Raw genomic sequence first — 21,070 nt, forward strand, 5'->3', positions numbered from 1 at the left:
TCTCTCTCTCTCTCTCTCTCTCTCTCTCTCTCTCTCTCTCTCTCTCTCTCGATCTAACATAAAAAAATAACCTGGCCAAAAATTCTCCCAGTAGCAAAATATTCTCAAATCTACTTCCATGGAAATCCTGATCCAGCAGGTAATCCATCAAAGATCAAAGCAACAGAATCCTACAAAGACGTTGATCCATAAAAGCTTGGGCAGGGTGGAAATATCTGTGACCTCTGAGGCTGAACAGAGCTCCTGATACCAATAGCCTTAGACTTTGAAGTTGCATGGCTTCTTGAGGGGAGAAAATCGGCTTAGTGTAGGAGGGAGAGGCATAGCAGGGAAGAGAAGCTAGACCAAATATTTCTTCATACCTGAGTCAGTAAACTCCGGTGTTGAGCAAGACACCAATTTGCCTAAAAACAACAACGAAACAAAACAACAAAGAAACAAAAACTTGAGTTGTTTTCCATTCGCTAAATTCCTTTCAACACCAGGTGAGGAGTGTTTTTGCTTTTTGAGTAATCTCCTGCTATCATGCAATAGAAAGGGCAGTATTGCAAAGCTCTTTCATAGGGCATTATATATCCCATAAAATTAACAGTGCATATATTAGACAAATTGAAATAAAGGAATATTCTAGTTAGTGAGTCCAAAATGCAAGATTACTGGCAGCTACAAGTGCTTCAATCTAGACAGGAAGTTATTTTGTTTCACCAATAGTATTAAATCATATTGTTTGTTTGGTTGGTTGGTTAGTTGGTTGGTTGGTTGGTTGGTTGAATGGTTGGTGCTATTTTTTTTAAGATGAGCAAGCCAACATATGATGTTTTGGAATATATACACATTGTATTAAGTACATTACTAACTGTGCTTGGATTGTAATATCTCTTCATTACTTAACAGATATAACAAAACCTCTAAAAACCTTACACAGAATTTTAGACGAACAATAGCCTTTTTGGGGGCTGTAATATGAAAATCCATTTTATTATATAAATTATTGCGAGAGTAAGACATATAGAAGCTCGAATATTAAGAAATATAAATTTTAATTTATTGCCTTGCCAGTGACTACGTCACTGGTCAATGAAATCCTGTTTTAACTGGCAGAGTTCTCTGATGATGAACGTATTGTGCACCTTCACTGAAGTTTTGCTTCTAAACATGCAGCATGCATCCTACACATATGCATGCTATGTCAAACTACACTAGAGAAGGCTCCTCAAAGGACCTAGGGTCTACTTAAACCAAGATTAGTGAATGTTATGAACTGCAAAGACGTTACTGTACATACAACATTTTCTGGCCTTATGGAAGTATAATGGGTTGAACGTAGAAAATAAAGACTTTAATATCTCTGCTATTAACCTTTAGCATGTAAATAAAAAATTAGTATTATTTTTGGATTTTCTTGTACTCTACTGTTTGATTTCAAAGGTTTCTGTAGAGAGGCTAGATTGAATTCATAATATTTGCTATATGAATTTTGGCGTGGGACTAGACAAGATGTTTTAAAATTTTTCAAACAGCCCTGCATCTATTTACCTCTCTTATTTTATACCATGCCCTTAGAAGGAGCAGCCTTAATATTTATGTTGTAAGATTAAAATTCTAACACACTCTGAAAAGCATTAAAGATGCTCTATGTCCTTCAGTATCAAACATGAAAGCAAAATTTAATAATTTTTTTTTTGGTTCTTTTTTTCGGAGCTGGGGACCGAACCCAGGGCCTTGCGCTTCCTAGGTAAGCGCTCTACCACTGAGCTAAATCCCCAGCCCCCAAAATTTAATAATTTTGATGCAAACAAGCACACCTATCTCATTATGATGGATATTCTTCTTGTCTTCAATTAAAATATGTCCTATAGAAAGGTTTTGAAATAAATTAATGATTTATTATCAGTAAATGTAACATTTGTATATCTTATTTTATATTACTCTGTACCTTAGGTCAGTAAAATTATTTTTGTACAAAAGGGAGTTGAGTGAGAAAATGTTTATGGAGTCCTGTTCTAGGTTCCATTTTTAAATCTTGTGAATTTTTGATAGTGGCATTACAATAGGGGGGTATTTGGCATGGCTATATCAAGTTTTACAATGTCAGAAGCAAAACCACAGGAACCGTACCTTCAGAAGATTGGAAGCTAGAGTAGTTTGGAGACACGTATTTAAATCAGACACCACAATATAGGTCTTATGGAAGAAGAAACTTGTAACTCATTGAAAAAAGAAAACTAAGAGAGAAAAAGATGAGAGTCTGTGTGGAAGAACAAAACCATTCAGTTTAGTGTAGAATATTCACAGAGTAGCAAATCTATCAAGTAAATTGGGATGGTTAATAATGCAAACAGTACTCATTCGTGATTTTATACTATTCTGCAAAGGAATAACAACACTGAAAAAACTACTACTAAATCAAGTTCAGATGGTGTAATAATATATTGATATGCTCTTCTGTTTCACAGCTTTTCTCAAGAAGGTGATCTTTAGACAACGTGATTCCATGAATAGATTATTTCTAACGACCTATCAAAATGAATTCCAGTCTTCAGATAAAATGTATATTGAAGCCAAGGTCCTGAGTGAACTTATAAAGTTATTATTGGAAGAATGATAATCTATCTGCAAAGTGTTTCATAGATAGAAGCTGGCTTTAAATAAACTTTGGGCTAGATAGTTTGTAGCCAACTGCCCGAAAAATCAAAGACATCATATCATGTGCTTAGAAAATCAAAACTGAGTATAAAATAATAAAATACATCAAGTCGAGCTTAGGTTATGTCTTAATGCAATTATATTGGTAGAAACTCCTACAAGATCACAGTATCTGAATAGTGAAAGATATTATTATTCTAAAATATAAATGTGGAGATATTATGATGATGGAATTACTATCATTGGACAAATAGAAAACTGACAATCAGTTTTCTGAGTATCCTTAATGAAAACTAAGTAATACTTTTGAGAATTACAACCACTGGAGTTAGTATAGATTTCCAATTCCAGTTGGCATTTTTTTCCCTTGTCCCATTCAACATATTCTGAATGAGTTGTTTGCAGACATTAATCTTATGTTGAGTAGGTTGTATGTGGTTCTAACTTTGAAGATATGACCTATGAAGGGTAAAGTGAGAGTCAAAACCTAAAATGAAGGTGTAAGACACTGGTTAGAGTAAAGAAAGGAAAGTTCTTAAACATCCAGAAAAAAATCATTTGTGAAATTTGAATAATATTGAAACTAATCTTATAAATATACAGGAAACATATGTAAATGAGAACATATATGTAACATGCATTTTCTCTGTGTGTCTATGCATGTAAAATCCTCTTTCTCTTGATTTTTATGTCCAAGTTGTTTATGTCTATGTATATCAATGACCCATGTATACGATGTGTGTCTTCAATCAACCAATAATTGTGCTCAATTGTAAGACCATTATCACATGTTCAGTGTTGAAATCCTTTTCCTTAGAACAACAATGTCAAGCAACCAGACCCCCCAGAGCTCCCAGGGACTAACTGCCTACCAAAGAGTACACATGGAGGCACCCGTGGGTGCAACTGCATATATAGCAGAGGATGGCATTGTCTGGCATCAATAGGAGGACAGGCCTTTGGTTCTGTGAAGGTTTGATAATGCAGTGTAGGGGAATGCCAGGGCAGTGAGGTGGGAATTGGTGGATAGGAAGGGAGCACCCTCAAAGAAGCAGAGGAATGCGAGATGGGGTAGGGGGTTCCAGAGGGAAAACCTGGAAAGGGGATAACATTTGAAATGTAAATACAAAAAATACCCAATTAAAAGGTATTTTCTGCAAACATCGTGATTTATGTCAATTCAGTTACGTATATGCTTTCTAATCTTTTTGCCATTATGCAAGAGTTGTTCTGAACTTTCTCCACACTGCCACATTCCACATCTGGAATTCTCTGTTTGTCACGGGCTAAGGAACAAAGTTCTATGGCTAGAGCATGTGTCTATGCAGTTTTTTTTAAAAACATATTGATAAAGAAAGTCCAAGACAGATTTGTACTACTACTAGATAGACGACATTCCACCTTTCATTCTAGATTTTATGGTGAGGAGTCTGAGTCCGTGTGTGTGTGTGTGTGTGTGTGTGTGTGTGTGTGTGTGTGTGTATGTGTGAGTGCGCACGCACAGGCACAGTTTTAATAAGGATAGATCAATATTGATGGTTAATGAAAGATGAGCCAAGGGATTTTAAATTCATTCCTTATGTGTTTTATTTTTTTTTTATTTTTTTATTTTTTTTATTTTTTATTTTATTTTTTTTTATTAACTTGAGTATTTCTTATATACATTTCGAGTGTTATTCCCTTTCCCGGTTTCCGGGCAAACATCCCCCTCCCCCCTCCCCTTCCTTATGGGTGTTCCCCTCCCAACCCTCCCCCCATTGCCGCCCTCCCCCCATAGACTAGTTCACTGGGGGTTCAGTCTTAGCAGGACCCAGGGCTTCCCCTTCCACTGGTGCTCTTACTAGGATATTCATTGCTACCTATGGGGTCAGAGTCCAGGGTCAGTCCATGTATAGTCTTTAGGTAGTGGCTTAGTCCCTGGAAGCTCTGGTTGCTTGGCATTGTTGTACTTTTGGGGTCTCGAGCCCCTTCAAGTTCTTCCAGTTCTTTCTCTGATTCCTTCAATAGGGGACCTATTCTCAGTTCAGTGGTTTGCTGCTGGCATTCGCCTCTATATTTGCTGTATTCTGGCTGTGTCTCTCAGGAGCGATCTACATCCGGCTCCTGTCGGTCTGCACTTCTTTGCTTCATCCATCTTGTCTAATTGGGTGGCTGTATATGTATGGGCCACATGTGGGGCAGGCTCTGAATGGGTGTTCCTTCAGTCTCTGTTTTAATCTTTGCCTCTCCCTTCCCTGCCAAGGGTATTCTTTTTCCTCATTTAAAGAAGGAGTGAAGCATTCACATTTTGATCATCCGTCTTGAGTTTCGTTTGTTCTAGGGATCTAGGGTAATTCAAGCATTTGGGCTAATAGCCACTTATCAATGAGTGCATACCAAGTATGTCTTTCTGTGATTGGGTTAGCTCACTCAGGATGATATTTTCCAGTTCCAACCATTTGCCTACGAATTTCATAAACTCGTTGTTTTTGATAGCTGAGTAATATTCCATTGTGTAGATGTACCACATTTTCTGTATCCATTCCTCTGTTGAAGGGCATCTGGGTTCTTTCCATTTTCTGGCTATTATAAATAAGGCTGCGATGAACATAGTGGAGCACGTGTCTCTTTTATATGTTGAGGCATCTTTTGGGTATATGCCCAAGAGAGGTATAGCTGGATCCTCAGGCAGTTCAATGTCCAATTTTCTGAGGAACCTCCAGACTGATTTCCAGAATGGTTTTACCAGTCTGCAATCCCACCAACAATGGAGGAGTGGTCCTCTTTCTCCACATCCTCGCCAGCATCTGCTGTCACCTGAGTTTTTGATCTTAGCCAATCGCACTGGTGTGAGGTGAAATCTCAGGGTTGTTTTGATTTGCATTTCCCTTATGACTAAAGATGTTGAACATTTCTTTAGGTGTTTCTCAGCCATTCGGCATTCCTCAGCTGTGAATTCTTTGTTTAGCTCTGAACCCCATTTTTTAATAGGGTTATTTGTTTCCCTGCGGTCTAACTTCTTGAGTTCTTTGTATATTTTGGATATAAGGCCTCTATCTGTTGTAGGATTGGTAAAGATCTTTTCCCAATCTGTTGGTTGCCGTTTTGTCCTAACCACAGTGTCCTTTGCCTTACAGAAGCTTTGCAGTTTTATGAGATCCCATTTGTCGATTCTTGATCTTAGAGCATGAGCCATTGGTGTTTTGTTCAGGAAATTTTTTCCAGTGCCCATGTGTTCCAGATGCTTCCCTAGTTTTTCTTCTATTAGTTTGAGTGTGTCTGGTTTGATGTGGAGGTCCTTGATCCACTTGGACTTAAGCTTTGTACAGGGTGATAAGCATGGATCGATCTGCATTCTTCTACATGTTGCCCTCCAGTTGAACCAGCACCATTTGCTGAAAATGCTATCTTTTTTCCATTGGATGGTTTTGGCTCCTTTGTCAAAAATCAAGTGACCATAGGTGTGTGGGTTCATTTCTGGGTCTTCAATTCTATTCCATTGGTCTATCTGTCTGTCTCTGTACCAATACCATGCAGTTTTTATCACTATTGCTCTGTAATACTGCTTGAGTTCAGGGATAGTGATTCCCCCTGAAGTTCTTTTATTGTTGAGGATAGCTTTAGCTATCCTGGGTTTTTTGTTATTCCAGATGAATTTGCAAATTGTTCTGTCTAACTCTTTGAAGAATTGGATTGGTATTTTGATGGGGATTGCATTGAATCTGTAGATTGCTTTTGGTAAAATGGCCATTTTTACTATATTAATCCTGCCAATCCATGAGCATGGGAGATCTTTCCATCTTCTGAGGTCTTCTTCAATTTCTTTCCTCAGTGTCTTGAAGTTCTTATTGTACAGATCTTTTACTTGCTTGGTTAAAGTCACACCGAGGTACTTTATATTATTTGGGTCTATTATGAAGGGTGTCGTTTCCCTAATTTCTTTCTCGGCTTGTTTCTCTTTTGTATAGAGGAAGGCAACTGATTTATTTGAGTTAATTTTATACCCAGCCACTTTGCTGAAGATGTTTATCAGCTTTAGTAGTTCTCTGGTGGAACTTTTGGGATCACTTAAATATACTATCATGTCATCTGCAAATAGTGATATTTTGACCTCTTCTTTTCCGATCTGTATCCCTTTGATCTCCTTTTGTTGTCTGATTGCTCTGGCTAGAACTTCAAGAACTATATTGAATAAGTAGGGAGAGAGTGGGCAGCCTTGTCTAGTACCTGATTTTAGTGGGATTGCTTCAGGTTTCTCTCCATTTAGTTTAATGTTAGCAACTGGTTTGCTGTATATGGCTTTTACTATGTTTAGGTATGGGCCTTGAATTCCTATTCTTTCCAGGACTTTTATCATGAAGGGGTGTTGAATTTTGTCAAATGCTTTCTCAGCATCTAATGAAATGATCATGTGGTTCTGTTCTTTCAGTTTGTTTATATGATGGATCACGTTGATGGTTTTCCGTATATTAAACCATCCCTGCATGCCTGGGAAGAAGCCTACTTGATCATGGTGGATGATTGTTTTGATGTGCTCTTGAATTCGGTTTGCCAGAATTTTATTGAGTATTTTTGCGTCGATATTCATAAGGGAAATTGGTCTGAAGTTCTCTTTCTTTGTTGTGTCTTTGTGTGGTTTAGGTATAAGAGTAATTGTGGCTTCGTAGAAGGAATTCGGTAGTGCTCCATCTGTTTCAATTTTGTGGAATAGTTTGGATAATATTGGTATGAGGTCTTCTATGAAGGTTTGATAGAATTCTGCACTAAACCCGTCTGGACCTGGGCTCTTTTTGGTTGGGAGACCTTTAATGACTGCTTCTATTTCCTTAGGAGTTATGGGGTTGTTTAACTGGTTTATCTGTTCCTGATTTAACCTCGATACCTGGTATCTGTCTAGGAAATTGTCCATTTCCTGAAGATTTTCAAATTTTGTTGAATATAGGTTTTTATAGTAAGATCTGATGATTTTTTGAATTTCCTCCGAATCTGTAGTTATGTCTCCCTTTTCATTTCTGATTTTGTTAATTTGGACACACTCTCTGTGTCCTCTCGTTAGTCTGGCTAAGGGTTTATCTATCTTGTTGATTTTCTCAAAGAACCAACTTTTGGTTCTGTTGATTCTTTCTATGGTCCTTTTTGTTTCTACTTGGTTGATTTCAGCTCTGAGTTTGATTATTTCCTGCCTTCTACTCCTCCTGGGTGTATTTGCTTCTTTTTGTTCTAGAGCTTTTAGGTGTGCTGTCAAGCTGCTGACATATGCTCTTTCCTGTTTCTTTCTGCAGGCACTCAGCGCTATGAGTTTTCCTCTTAGCACAGCTTTCATTGTGTCCCATAAGTTTGAGTATGTTGTATCTTCATTTTCATTAAATTCTAAAAAGTTTTTAATTTCTTTCTTTATTTCTTCCTTGACCAGGTTATCATTGAGTAGAGCATTGTTCAATTTCCACGTATATGTGGGCATTCTTCCCTTATTGTTATTGAAGACCAGTTTTAGGCCGTGGTGGTCCGATAGCACGCATGGGATTATTTCTATCTTTCTGTACCTGTTGAGGCCCGTTTTTTGACCAATTATATGGTCAATTTTGGAGAAAGTACCATGAGGAGCTGAGAAGAAGTTATATCCTTTTGCTTTAGGATAGAATGTTCTATAAATATCCGTTAAGTCCATTTGGCTCATGACTTCTCTTAGTCTGTCTACATCACTGTTTAATTTCTGTTTCCATGATCTGTCCATTGATGAGAGTGGAGTGTTGAAATCTCCCACTATTATTGTGTGAGGTGCAATGTGTGTTTTGAGCTTTAGTAAGGTTTCTTTTACGTATGTAGGTGCCCTTGTATTTGGGGCATAGATATTTAGGATTGAGAGTTCATCTTGGTTGATTTTTCCTTTGATGAATATGAAGTGTCCTTCCTTATCTTTTTTGATGACTTTTAGTTGGAAATTGATTTTATTTGATATTAGAATGGCTACTCCAGCTTGCTTCTTCTGACCATTTGCTTGGAGAGTTGTTTTCCAGCCTTTCACTCTGAGGTAGTGTCTGTCTTTGTCTCTGAGGTGTGTTTCCTGTAGGCAGCAGAATGCAGGGTCCTCGTTGCGTATCCAGTTTGTTAATCTATGTCTTTTTATTGGGGAGTTGAGGCCATTGATATTGAGAGATATTAAGGAATAGTGATTATTGCTTCCCGTTATATTCATATTTGGATGTGAGGTTATGTTTGTGTGCTTTCATTCTCTTTGTTTTGTTGCCAAGACGATTAGTTTCTTGCTTCTTCTAGGGTATAGCTTGCCTCCTTATGTTGGGCTTTACCATTTATTATCCTTTGTAGTGCTGGATTTGTAGAAAGATATTGTGTAAATTTGGTTTTGTCATGGAATATCTTGGTTTCTCCATCAATGTTAATTGAGAGTTTTGCTGGATACAGTAACCTGGGCTGGCATTTGTGTTCTCTTAGGGTCTGTATAACATCAGTCCAGGATCTTCTGGCCTTCATAGTTTCTGGCGAGAAGTCTGGTGTGATTCTGATAGGTCTGCCTTTATATGTTACTTGACCTTTTTCCCTTACTGATTTTAATATTCTTTCTTTATTTTGTGCGTTTGGTGTTTTGACAATTATGTGACGGGAGGTGTTTCTTTTCTGGTCCAATCTGTTTGGAGTTCTGTAGGCTTCTTGTATGTCTATGGGTATCTCTTTTTTTAGGTTAGGGAAGTTTTCTTCTATGATTTTGTTGAAGATATTTACTGGTCCTTTGAGCTGGTAGTCTTCACTCTCTTCTATACCTATTATCCTTAGGTTTGATCTTCTCATTGAGTCCTGGATTTCCTGTATGTTTTGGACCAGTAGCTTTTTCCGCTTTACATTATCTTTGACAGTTGAGTCAATGATTTCTATGGGATCTTCTGCTCCTGAGATTCTCTCTTCCATCTCTTGTTTCTGTTGGTGAAGCTTGTATCTACAGCTCCTTGTCTCTTCTTTTGGTTTTCTATATCCAGGGTTGTTTCCATGTGTTCTTTCTTGATTGCTTCTATTTCCATTTTTAATTCCTCAACTGTTTGATTGTGTTTTCCTGGAATTCTTTCAGGGATTTTTGCGATTCCTCTCTGTAGGCTTTTACTTGTTTATTAATGTTTTCCTGTGCTTCCCTAAGTGTGTTCATGTCTTTCTTGAAGTCCTCCAGCATCATGATCAAATATGATTTTGAAACTAGATCTTGCTTTTCTGGTGTGTTTGGATATTCCATGTTTGTTTTGGTGGGAGAATTGGGCTCCGATGATGGCATGTAGTCTTGGTTTCTGTTGCTTGGGGGCCTGCGCTTGCCTCTCGCCATCAGATTATCTCTAGTGTTACTTTGTTCTGCTATTTCTGACAGTGGCTAGACTGTCCTATAAGCCTGTGTGTCAGGAGTGCTGTAGACCTGTTTTCCTCTCTTTCAGTCAGTTATGGGTACAGAGTGTTCTGCTTTCGGGCGTGTAGTTTTTCCTCTCTACAGGTCTTCAGCTGTTCCTGTGGGCCTGTGTCTTGAGTTCACCAGGCAGCTTTCTTGCAGCAGAAAATTTGGTCTTACCTGTGGTCCCGAGGCTCAGGTTCGCTCGTGGGGTGCTGCCCAGGGGCTCTCTGCAGTGGCACCAACCAGGAAGACCTGTGCCGCCCCTTCCGGGAGCTTCAGTGCACCAGGGTTCCAGATGGTCTTTGGTTTTTTCCTCTGGCGTCCGAGATGTGTGTGCAGGGAGCAGTCTCTTCTGGTTTCCCAGGCTTGTCTGCCTCTCTGAAGGTTTAGCTCTCCCTCCCACGGGATTTGGGTGCAGAGAACTGTTTATCCGGTCTCTCCTTATGTGTTTTATACTTTTAAAATGAAACACACAGAGCAGCTATGAATGAGAAAGCTATAAACACTTTTAAATTCAAATATTTCTATTGTTCTATTCTTTATTTAACTTTTTCACTAATTATTTCTTTCTTATATATTATTCTAGGTCAGAAATAAATTTGAAAATAAACAATGATATTAATAGTGTTGCATATATAATCATATACATATAAATATATAAATAATCATATGAAATATCTTTAATTTGAAATTCAAGATACACCAAAATCAGCATAAACTTCTCAATTTGATGTAATTTTTTTAAACAAATGAAAGCAGAAGAATGAAGTGTTTTTCCTAATTCCGTGAAAGCTGTGCTAGAAGTAAAAATGACTGTGTACTACGCGTCTTTTCACTGATAGGGGATTCTCCATGAATAAATGGCACCTTTCCTCCCAAGGGAGAGCACCTTCCAATGGCAAGCTGCATTTAAAGTTTAGGGAACAGAAGAGGATGAAGTGAGATATCAAATTTCACAAGTCGATAGGTGAACAAGAGGAAACAAATCGGGAGGAGATACTCATTTTCTTCAGTGGTATTTAACTACAAAACTTGTTAGTAGTCTGGGGAAAATCACTTCAGCCCACAAAAGCTGTCTTCAGGGGCTGAGGGGGGGTACAGGAATGGAGGTTCTACTCTGCAAAGGACACATCAAAATGTCAGTAACTAAGGCAAATATTTCGGAGGCTTAAATTAGTAGGTCTGCCACCTCTTTTGAATTATCTTTATCTTCCATTTCCCTAAAGGACTGTCTTTCTACACAGACATTCCCACTCTCCTACTAGAGAATGGCATTTCGAGATACAGGAGGATGAGCTATTTGATTAAAGAAGAGAAGCATCCCCATGTGAAGAAGGAAGTCTTAAAGTACGAGACAAATGAGAAGATTAGGGAACACGTCCTGTATGCTTCCTAAGAACCTTTTCAAAACGAAATCTGACTTAAGAAGGTAAACTTGTTGTCGTGAGGCACTGTAAATGACATTATTAAATATCGTAAAGTGAAGATTAACTTTCCTGAGTGTAAATTTGCTTATATTTGAATAGCAAAGATTCTAAATAATCCCTCAAAAGTCTGGAGAGAAGTTAGCAGCTTGTATAAGCCTTTTACCCTTCTTTAATGTGAAGGTAAACTGCAAAAGCCGCTATGTAGAAGAAAAGGGTAATCAAGAAAAATATCATTAAAGTGTATCCGAGATTAACTGTTACATGCACGTACCGACCTGATACCTGGATTTTGTTTTCCAGTGTACGCCGATTGACTCAGTGGTCAGCGCAGACTGAATTGTATTTTTGCAAGGCTCTTCAACGGGGCTGCCAAGTAAATAGCTTTTCTCCCGCTGCCTGGTTTGCTGTTTGCTTAAGCAAAAATCCAATTTCTGGAGAGGACTCTACAGGGCTAAATTCCCTGCCATTTACAAGTGTCCCATTAGAGGAGCTTTCTATATGGAAATAACATTCCAAGACAAGGGAGAAATGTTAGGTCTGAGGTCCACAGTTCCTGGTGTGTTTTATCATTTCTTTTTCATTTGAGGAGTAGAGCTGCTCTCTCAGGAGAAAGAGGAAGAAAGAAAGACTCCTGTTTGAATACAAATGTCTCAGAGAACCAGTGCTTCCTTTAAAAGTGAAATCTCCCCCCCCCCTTTTTTTTTTGTATTCATCAAGGACAGGAGTAGATCTGACAGCTTCATGCTTAGGCTGTCTCTCATTAAAAGTCTTTCTTTCTTTTTTTTTTTTTGTAATTAAGAATTCAAAAGGAAAAGTGTAAGCGGAGTGCTGTGGATTAGAGACAGCTAGGTTTGAGTTTGATTACTGTTTCCTTTAGTTCATTTGGAGGATGCTTTTATTTGAAAACAGTCACGATTAGAATCAGACAATCTGAGTGCCTGGCTTACAGGATGTCATTTCTAGATCTGTTACTTTAAAAAGATAGCTTTATTTTTCCTTCTAGGAGGGAAGAAAAACAAATTATAATGTAGGTCCTTAAATTTTCAAAATGTTTTAAATAATAAGACTAATGATGGTGGTGCTAATAAAATGCTCATTGATTCCTTTAAAAGCACTCACTGAGATTTAAAACTCATCCAGTAGATTTAAATATCAAGCACAGTTTCAGACTAATTTTGTCTGGAAAATAAGTAGCCGTGCATCTAAACATCAACTTTCAGCATTTGCACCTTCGATATAAAGAAACAGATTTAATAATATAAAATATTGCTTAAAAATTTACATCAAAGGAAAATGCAAACTGATAGAGGTTTAGAGGATGTTTGAATTAAATAAGTGCTTATTGAGTCAGCTGCTAGACATATTATAGAAAAGAAATGATAGGGGTTGGGGATTTAACTCAGTGGTAGAGAGCTTGCCTAGCAAGTGCAAGGCCCTGGGATCGGTCCTCAGCTCCGAAAAAAAAAATAAATAAAAAAGAAAAAAAAGAAAAGAAAGAATAAAACAGTGTGTTCTGAAAAGTGTCATGAAAAAAACTACAAAACGAAGTATCACCACATGGACCAGAGGACTTGGTCTGCTACACTTCCTTTCCAGGTACTTCAATGGCAGCCCAATTGGTTTATTTGTGAACATAAGAGCTCTAATTAATATTAATGAGTTTGTTTTAAGAAAATACAACTTTTTCTCACAGTGCTGGCATTGGCCTCAACCTTGAACATGCTTAACAAGTGGTCTGTCTCCCAGCAACATTACTCCCAGCCCTTTTAAAATAGATAATGCAGAGTAATTTTTTGATGCAAAATGAATCAGAGAGTTGGAGCTTATTTTCCTTTGGTTTTCTCTTCTTATCCCATGCCAGGCTCTTTGCACTGGGAACTGGGATTGCACTATGAGAGAAAACTGCTTGTCAGTCATTTCTCATTGCAAAGAATAATGGTCTAAGATTTTGAGTAAGATCTCTGCCTGAAAGCAAACTAAGAAAATTTCATTATTTAAGAAAATTAATGGCTAGAGACCCCTAGTGCTTTGACTTTGTCCAGATTGTCATATAAATCGAACCCAAGATCTAAAAGGACTGCAGGGAAAAAAATAAAGAAACAGAAGACAGAGTTCACCTTGAATGTAGTCTGAGAGGCTCTATCAGGATCTGACTGAGGCAGATGCACATATTTACGGGCAACCATTGCGCTGAGGTCAGGAATCCCTTAGAGGAAGGTCTGAAGGAGTTGAAGGGGATGGAAACCCCACAGGAAGACAACAATATCAACTAATCTGGACCGTTCAGAGGTCCCAGAGATTAGCCAACAACCAAAGAGAATACATGGGCTCTTCCATGGACCCTGGCACACACATAGCAGAGGACTGCCTTGTGTGGTCTCTGTGGGAGAGGATGTCCTCATCCTTACTGAATTGATGCCCTAGGGAAGGGGGGTGTGGGAGGTAGGAGAGTTAGGATCTAGAATGGGAGGTAGGGTTTAGAGAACGGTGGTGGGAGTTCAGGGTAAGGTAGAGGCACCCTCACAGAGGCAAAGGCAAGGGTAAGGGCGTGAAAAACTCTTGGAGAGGGGATCTGTAAGGGGAACAACATTTGGAACGTAAAAATATCAATTAAAATAATAGAACCAAAGGTCAACTAATTACAAAAGTAAGTAAAGAGAGTGATGAATATGATACAGGAAAAGTTTGAAAGATGGGTCACTGGTTCACCTTACCATGTTTTAAATTACTCTTTTGTAAAAGAAAACTGTTGCCAAGGTTCTCTTATGCCCACCATTTTCCCAAAGTAGCGAATATGTTTGATAAGCCAAAGGCTGTCTTCGTCTATCTCTTTATTTATTCACTCATTTGTTCATTCTTGTGATCATTACTTATGCATATCATGGTTATGTATAAGGCCATCTTGGATTTTCACCACCTTCACGGATGTAATATCAGAGCGTGTAAACAAGGTAGCTGTGCCATTTAGACCTCTTTCGATGCAACCGTGATATGTATGATGACAAAATTTTCTTCTTACAGGCTTGGTTTCACAATTTACTCTATTTGGGGAATTGCATTGTCTAGACGATAGAATCTAAAGTTTGACAGAGACAAATGTTCCTCAAATTTCATTCACTCAACGCACTGTGAGTGCAGCCTGTATGATCTATGTGGCATCCACTGAGTTACTCCATGCAATTCAATTACAAACTAAACTAAGTTGCTGTGCCAGCCAGAGGCCACTGTAATATTTTCTGGTGCTAAATATGCTTCTTTTTAAAAAAGGACAAATAATCCATTCTAATTAGATATATGTTTCTTTTTTTAAAAGGACAAATAATTCATTCTAATTAGATACAAGTGTTATTCAAAATTATTTTAGTGCCAAACCATATTTTTTTTCCTGTCACAAGGATTTGGAATTTTGAGAAGTGTCTTTCATGGCTCACATTAGAAGATTCTTTTAAAATGATAATTTATGATTAAGCCATTTATTAAGGGGCATTTTTCTTTTGCTCTTAAGTTCAAGTAGAGAATGAGAGTATATTTGTGTCTTTTTGTTTTGAGTTGAGTAATGGAATGGAGTAGTTGAGGAACACTGAATAAAATATCATCTGACTGAGTGAACCAAAGGCTGAAAGACTTGGTTATCCCTGGGGGATGACATCACCCCAATTCCCAACCATTTTCAATTAGGAGCGTACATCCCATGCTACAGGAGGTTTGCATGATTCTGTGGAAACCTTATTTTGGTAACATATGGTCTGTTGCTGAGAACCTTTTTCGAGGTAGCTGAATGAATCCCGAGGTGGAAAGAGAACTCAAGTCCAGGTTGGATTTTTACAAATCTCTTTACAGAAAGGAAAGGTGAAATGTTTCTTCCTAGAAAAGTATGGGGCTGCTTGATGGATCTTGGGATTGAGCCTGGCAGAAAAATTATAAAGTGTAGGAAAATCAACTAAAAACAAGTTTCACGTATAATCTACATATTATTCATCACATTAGTCAATATTTTCATCATTAAAATTTTTCTGTTGTCATCAACTGCCCAATACTTTTAGTTTCCCCGTTCTATTTCATAAGTACTTGTAGCTTATATTTTCTCTGTAGAGGTAGCAGTTAAAAATTTAAAGTACTTTATAGAATTTACATTAGCACATTTCAAGGTTCTCAAATTTATAAAGTCAAATGGCCTCATTATGGTAATATTCATAATTTTAAACCTCTTCAAAGTTTAGTAATAGGAATGAAGTTCCTCCACAATGACCATCATAGGTAAGTAACTTTTATTTTAAGAAGAAACTGATTCAGGGATTCTTTACTAATTTCATACAACTGAATATCACTAGTATGGGTGTAGAAAGCATGTGCTTGCCTGTGATTCCTGGACCTAAGCTTCTTCTAGGGACGACTTAGACCTCATACTCATGCATTCATCTACATTCCCCAAACCCACTGCACATGATGCCTACTTTGATTCCGACCTAATGAATCTGCAGAACACCAAGCAGAATTTATTTTAGCACCCTGTGGGCACAGCATGCATGATCAAAGGACCTCATCTTCCCCAAAGCAGATGGCTCACTGATCCATTTGTATTGAGCGCTAGAACCAGAGATTCTTTTTAGGGATGAGAGTCAATGCAGCCCCCAAGCCAAGATACCAGTGCAGAGAATTCCAGGATATGGACTGGAGCAAATACACATGCATGGAGAGATACAGACAAAAGTATACATAGTGTACGGTGTACATAATGTGAAAGGGGCCAGACCTTTGGTTTTGGCTGGTCAGTTCTTTGTTCATTACTTTGTAGAAGAAAAATTTTCTATTTCCTCACTTTTATTTTACATGTCCTGTAATATTTTGTATATCATATTTATGCTCTTTCCCTTTTGCCAATTCAGAGTGAGGTACCTCTTATTTGAATTATTTGAACATAAAAGAATTTCAACAATACAATAATAAAGGGGAAAATAAAACCAACTCTCAAGAAAAGATGTAACATGCAAAATAATTAAAGCAAGTAAGCTTCAATAGAGGAAGGGAAACTGGAGGGCAAAGGAGGTTTTATTGTAATACTAGGCTGTCAAGCACAGCACTTTCTTAATTAAGTGACATTTGTTGTAGAAAGCACAAGGGATATCCTGAATTGAATTCAAACTCATTCATCCCATTTCTGATCTTTGTGGTCCAAGAAAATGGATTATATTCTAACTTTTGAGACTTTCACTTTGAATCAGATTCTTACCTCAATGCTCATGCTTTGAAAACCCCAAAAGTTTAAATCTCTAGCAACACATAAAAGCAGGTTAGGGCTACAAATGCCTGGAACCCAATATAGGGGGAGCAGAATCTAATGTGCTAATGGAGACTCTCTCCCCAGCCAGTCTAGCCAAAACAGTGAGGGATAGTGTCTCAGATGCTCCTAGCGTTCTTCTCTGACTTTCATATGAGTGCATTTGGGTGTACACAACCATACTCTCCTGTATATCCATAGTCATGCATTATACCATATACACACATGTACATACATGCACACACACACATATACACACACACACACACACATGCACACACACAGACATATGCAAAGAATATATTTCAGTCATGTATACGTTTCTCTTATTCCTTCAATGTTTAAGCCATATGACCCTGTGTTTACATTTAAATGTATATTAAAAATTAAAATCAGGGTTGGGGATTTAGCTCAGTGGTAGAGCGCTTGCTTAGCAAGTGCAAGGCCCTGGGTTCAGTCCCCAGCTCCAAAAAAAAGAAAAAAGAAAAACAATTAAAATCAATAGTTTGCGATAGATGAATCTAGAATTTTCACTTGAAATCATGATTGTTGTCAGTTTACTTGGTTTTACTCAGCAGTTCCCCATCCTTTCAGATCTGCACTCACTATGACTAACTCCCATTTTAACCTTTGCAATGCCTAATAACAATTATAATTGATATCTTATTGTGTGGTTAACTATAATCTCCTAGATACATCTTTGGTAGAACAAAGCTTCCAATATGTGAGCATTAGCCAACAGCGTATACTAAGATTGTAATGAAATTGTATGGTTAGAGAAAACATGATAAGCCAGGAAATCTGTAACATAAAATTAGTTAGACTAGATCTATATCAAGAGTTAACTATGGGCTGGAGAGATGGCTCAGAGGTTAAGAGCACTGTCTGCTCTTCCAGAGGTCCTGAGTTCAATTCCCAGCAACCACATGGTGGCTCACAACCATCTATAATTAGATCTGGTGCCCTCTTCTGGCCTGCAGGAATACATGCAGGCAGAAAGCTGTATGATGTATACAAAATAAATAAATAAATAAATAAATAAATAAATAAGATTTTAAAAAAGAGTTAACCATATTTATGATACAGTGCACTGCATGTTCACTGACAGATTAATAGTCTTAAAAGTCTGTGAGATTTAGCACTTTTCTTACTTTGAGTAGGAAAACATTAAATAAGAACAGTCAAGGGATGAAGATGCCAGCAATCTCTAGTGATTGCCTTTGACTCCAAGCAGCATGACTCCTGGAGGACTCTATTCTCAGTAACTTTTCCCTCATAGGCTTATAGACTAACAATGGAATGTGTCACAATATCCTTGTATCTCTCATGCAGAAACACAAGAACATGTGCTCTTCTAGTTTATACTATCTGATATTTTCATCTGGTCTCTCTACACTAAAGACACACTGGCTTGTAATGATTTGTATATGCTTGACCCAAGGAGTGGCACTATTAGGAGGTATGACCTTGCTGCAATATGTGTGGCCTTGTTGCAATAGGTATGGCCTCGTTGGAATAGGTGTGCACTGTGGGCATGGTTTTAAGACCCTTATCCTAGACTCCTTGAAGTCAGTCTTATCCTAATGGTCATCAGATGAGGATGTAGAATTTTCAGCTTCTCTTGAACCATGCCTGCCTCGATGGTGCCTTGGTGATAATGGGCTGAATCTCTGAACCTGTAATCCAGCACCAACTATATGTTGTTCTTATAGTGTTGCCTTGGTCATGGTGTCTGTTCCTAGCAATGAAACCCTAAAGAAGACAGCACTCTAGACTGTTCAGATCTTTCCCTGGTACTGAAGTACTGAAATCTCCTAGCCATTAGGGATGCTACTAGAAACTGCCATGTACCAACACTTATTTCAAAATTGCCTTGACTAAGAGCTTGATGTGTTCCAACTAGTATTACCTTTCAAGATAATTTATATCAAAATGGTGCACACCTATAACTCTGGAGCCTTCCTTGCCTTATTCAGGACCACTCTGCAGAAACATTTCCTATTTAGTATTCAATGCTATTGGTGAAGAACACGCCGAAAGCATAATTTCTTCGTCTCACTGAAGTTGACTCCTGCCCCTTCTAACAAGAGTTGATGTCATGAATATTCTCTAGTCACGTGTAAGCTCATCTCAGTCTCAAAATTTGTCTCCCGGGGATCCAATAGGAAACACAAAAATAAGAGACTTTTTTTTCTTTCATCTCAATCATCTGGAAATGCAGAGGCAAGTCTCTCTTCAAAGTTCTTTTGATTAAGGCGTTCTAAATTGATTTTTTTTCTTTTCTGACCTGCTTTCCGGTGCCAGCTTCATTACACCACTAATTTCTTCCAACCACGGAAATTCTTTTATCCTGTTTTCTAGTCACCAGTTCTAAACATTACCTCTATATTTTACCAGAAGGGAGCTATCAATTAAAGTCCTTCCTGATTGGTTAGTTGGACTCATTAATTAGAGTGATGGGAAGTAGCACATTTTTTTCTGTCAGTTAACATGCACCCTAATGCACACAGATGAGGGTGCTGCTTACTGGGACCATGGAGGGTCCCAGTGGGGTGAAAATAAAAAGGGAAAATTCGTAAGTGCTGAACTTTTGGAAGATGCTAAACAACACCATAGCACATGATAGAAAGGTCAGAAAGTCCCCCTTTCCACATTAGTTCTGCCTACATTTTCTCTTCAAATGAGCAACAACTCAGTTATTCAAGTCAGAAATAACCACGAGATTCCTATATTCTGAAATGCCGTTCCTCTGCCTACGGAGGTCAATTAAGAAAATTCTTCTCTGTCTTCAGGAGAACAATTTGTCTTTCCTTCCCTGCTTTAAGAGAAGGCATGACAAGAAGTGTTTGCTGACAGGAGCATGATATAGCTCTCTCCTGAGAGGTTCTTCCAGAGCCTGACCAATACAGATGCAGATGCTTGCAGCCAAACATCAGACTGAGCAAAGGGACCCCAATAGAGAAGTTAGGGGAAGAACTGAAGGAGTTGAAGGAGAACATAGGAAGAACAACTTTAACCAACCAGATCCCCCAGCACTCCTAAGAACTAAACCACCAACCAAAGAGTACTCATGGAGAGACCAGTGGCTCTGGTTGCATATGCAGCAGAAGATGGCCTTGTCTGGCATCAATGGGAAAGGAGCCCAGTGTAGGAGAATGCTAGGGCTGTGACTTTGGAGTGGGTTGGTGAAGAAGCACCCTCATAGAGGCAGGCAAATGGGGATGGGGTCAAGGGTTTGCAGAGGGGCAATTGGGAAAGGGGGACAACATTAGAAATGTAAATAAATAAAATAACTAGTAAAAAAATTTAAAATGTGAAAAAGGGAAGGCATGAAATTTTGAGACAAAACTGTTATAGGATGGATACAGGTATAGAATGGGAAAGAGTGTGTGTGTGTGTGTCTGTGTGTGTGTGTGTGTGTGTGTGTGTGTGTGTGTGTGTAGGGGGGGTTACATCAAAATATATTATATTCATGTATAAAACTCCTGAACATGAATTGAAAACAATTTTCATTTCTAGGACACAATCAATGTTTAAAGGCAAATCATGGAAAGTATTCATTATTATGTCGGCTTGGCAAAAAATTAACACAGGACCTCACAAAAACTATGCCTCAATATGAAACGATTGTATAAACTAAAAAGGAATACTGCTAACCCCTGCCATTCTCAGTTCTGCTGAAAAAAAAAAAAAAGCCCAAAGCTCTCACTCCTCTACTGGTGTCTTGATAGATGAGTTTGAAGTCATTAATACAGGAAATTCAAAAGGTAAGCTGCACATTGAGAACGGCGAGTTTATTTTTCAATATTTGAATATGGAAACCTTAAGGGAAGTTAAGCAGGAAAATATGAAAGAGTGAAAGCCCACCAGTCTCTGATAGTTCCATCTCCGTTCGAAGAAAAACATATTTTATCTGTAGCATGCTAGCAATTTACGAATATTCTCTCTAATCAAAGTTACTGGTCTTGAGAGCTCATAGGAACACGTCTCTCACTTAGTCATTCCAATTTATCCCCGAAACCCTGCTGCTAAGTGAGAAAATTGTAGCATGAAAAGAAATACCTTCTATTAATTTTAATGAGAAAAAATATGACGTTGTCCATCCTAACCCAAGTCAGATGATTTTTTTATAGATGACAGAAAGGGATATCAATTACAAATAAAAACAAGTTTATACAAGCAATAAGCAGCACTATAAATGACAATAATATAGTATTTTGTGTAAGACATGTACTGTCATAAATCTGTATTGTAGTGATCAATTCTGGAAGCACACTTCTTGCCAACAGCAAAGAAAGGAAAGGAGGTAGTCTTCATTTTTGAGCAGTCGTTCTTTGTGTCATACACTTCCAC

The 21,070-nt window shown here is 38.0% G+C and overlaps 1 pseudogene; it reads right to left on the bottom strand.

Moving 5' to 3' along the window:
* Positions 1-21,070, bottom strand: part of LOC108352072 (uncharacterized) — a 2,585,468-nt pseudogene that overhangs the window by 1,633,369 nt on the left and 931,029 nt on the right.

This window comes from Rattus norvegicus, chromosome 10, assembly GCF_036323735.1.
Source record: "Rattus norvegicus strain BN/NHsdMcwi chromosome 10, GRCr8, whole genome shotgun sequence".
In the NCBI taxonomy this organism is placed as follows: Eukaryota; Metazoa; Chordata; class Mammalia; order Rodentia; family Muridae; genus Rattus; species Rattus norvegicus.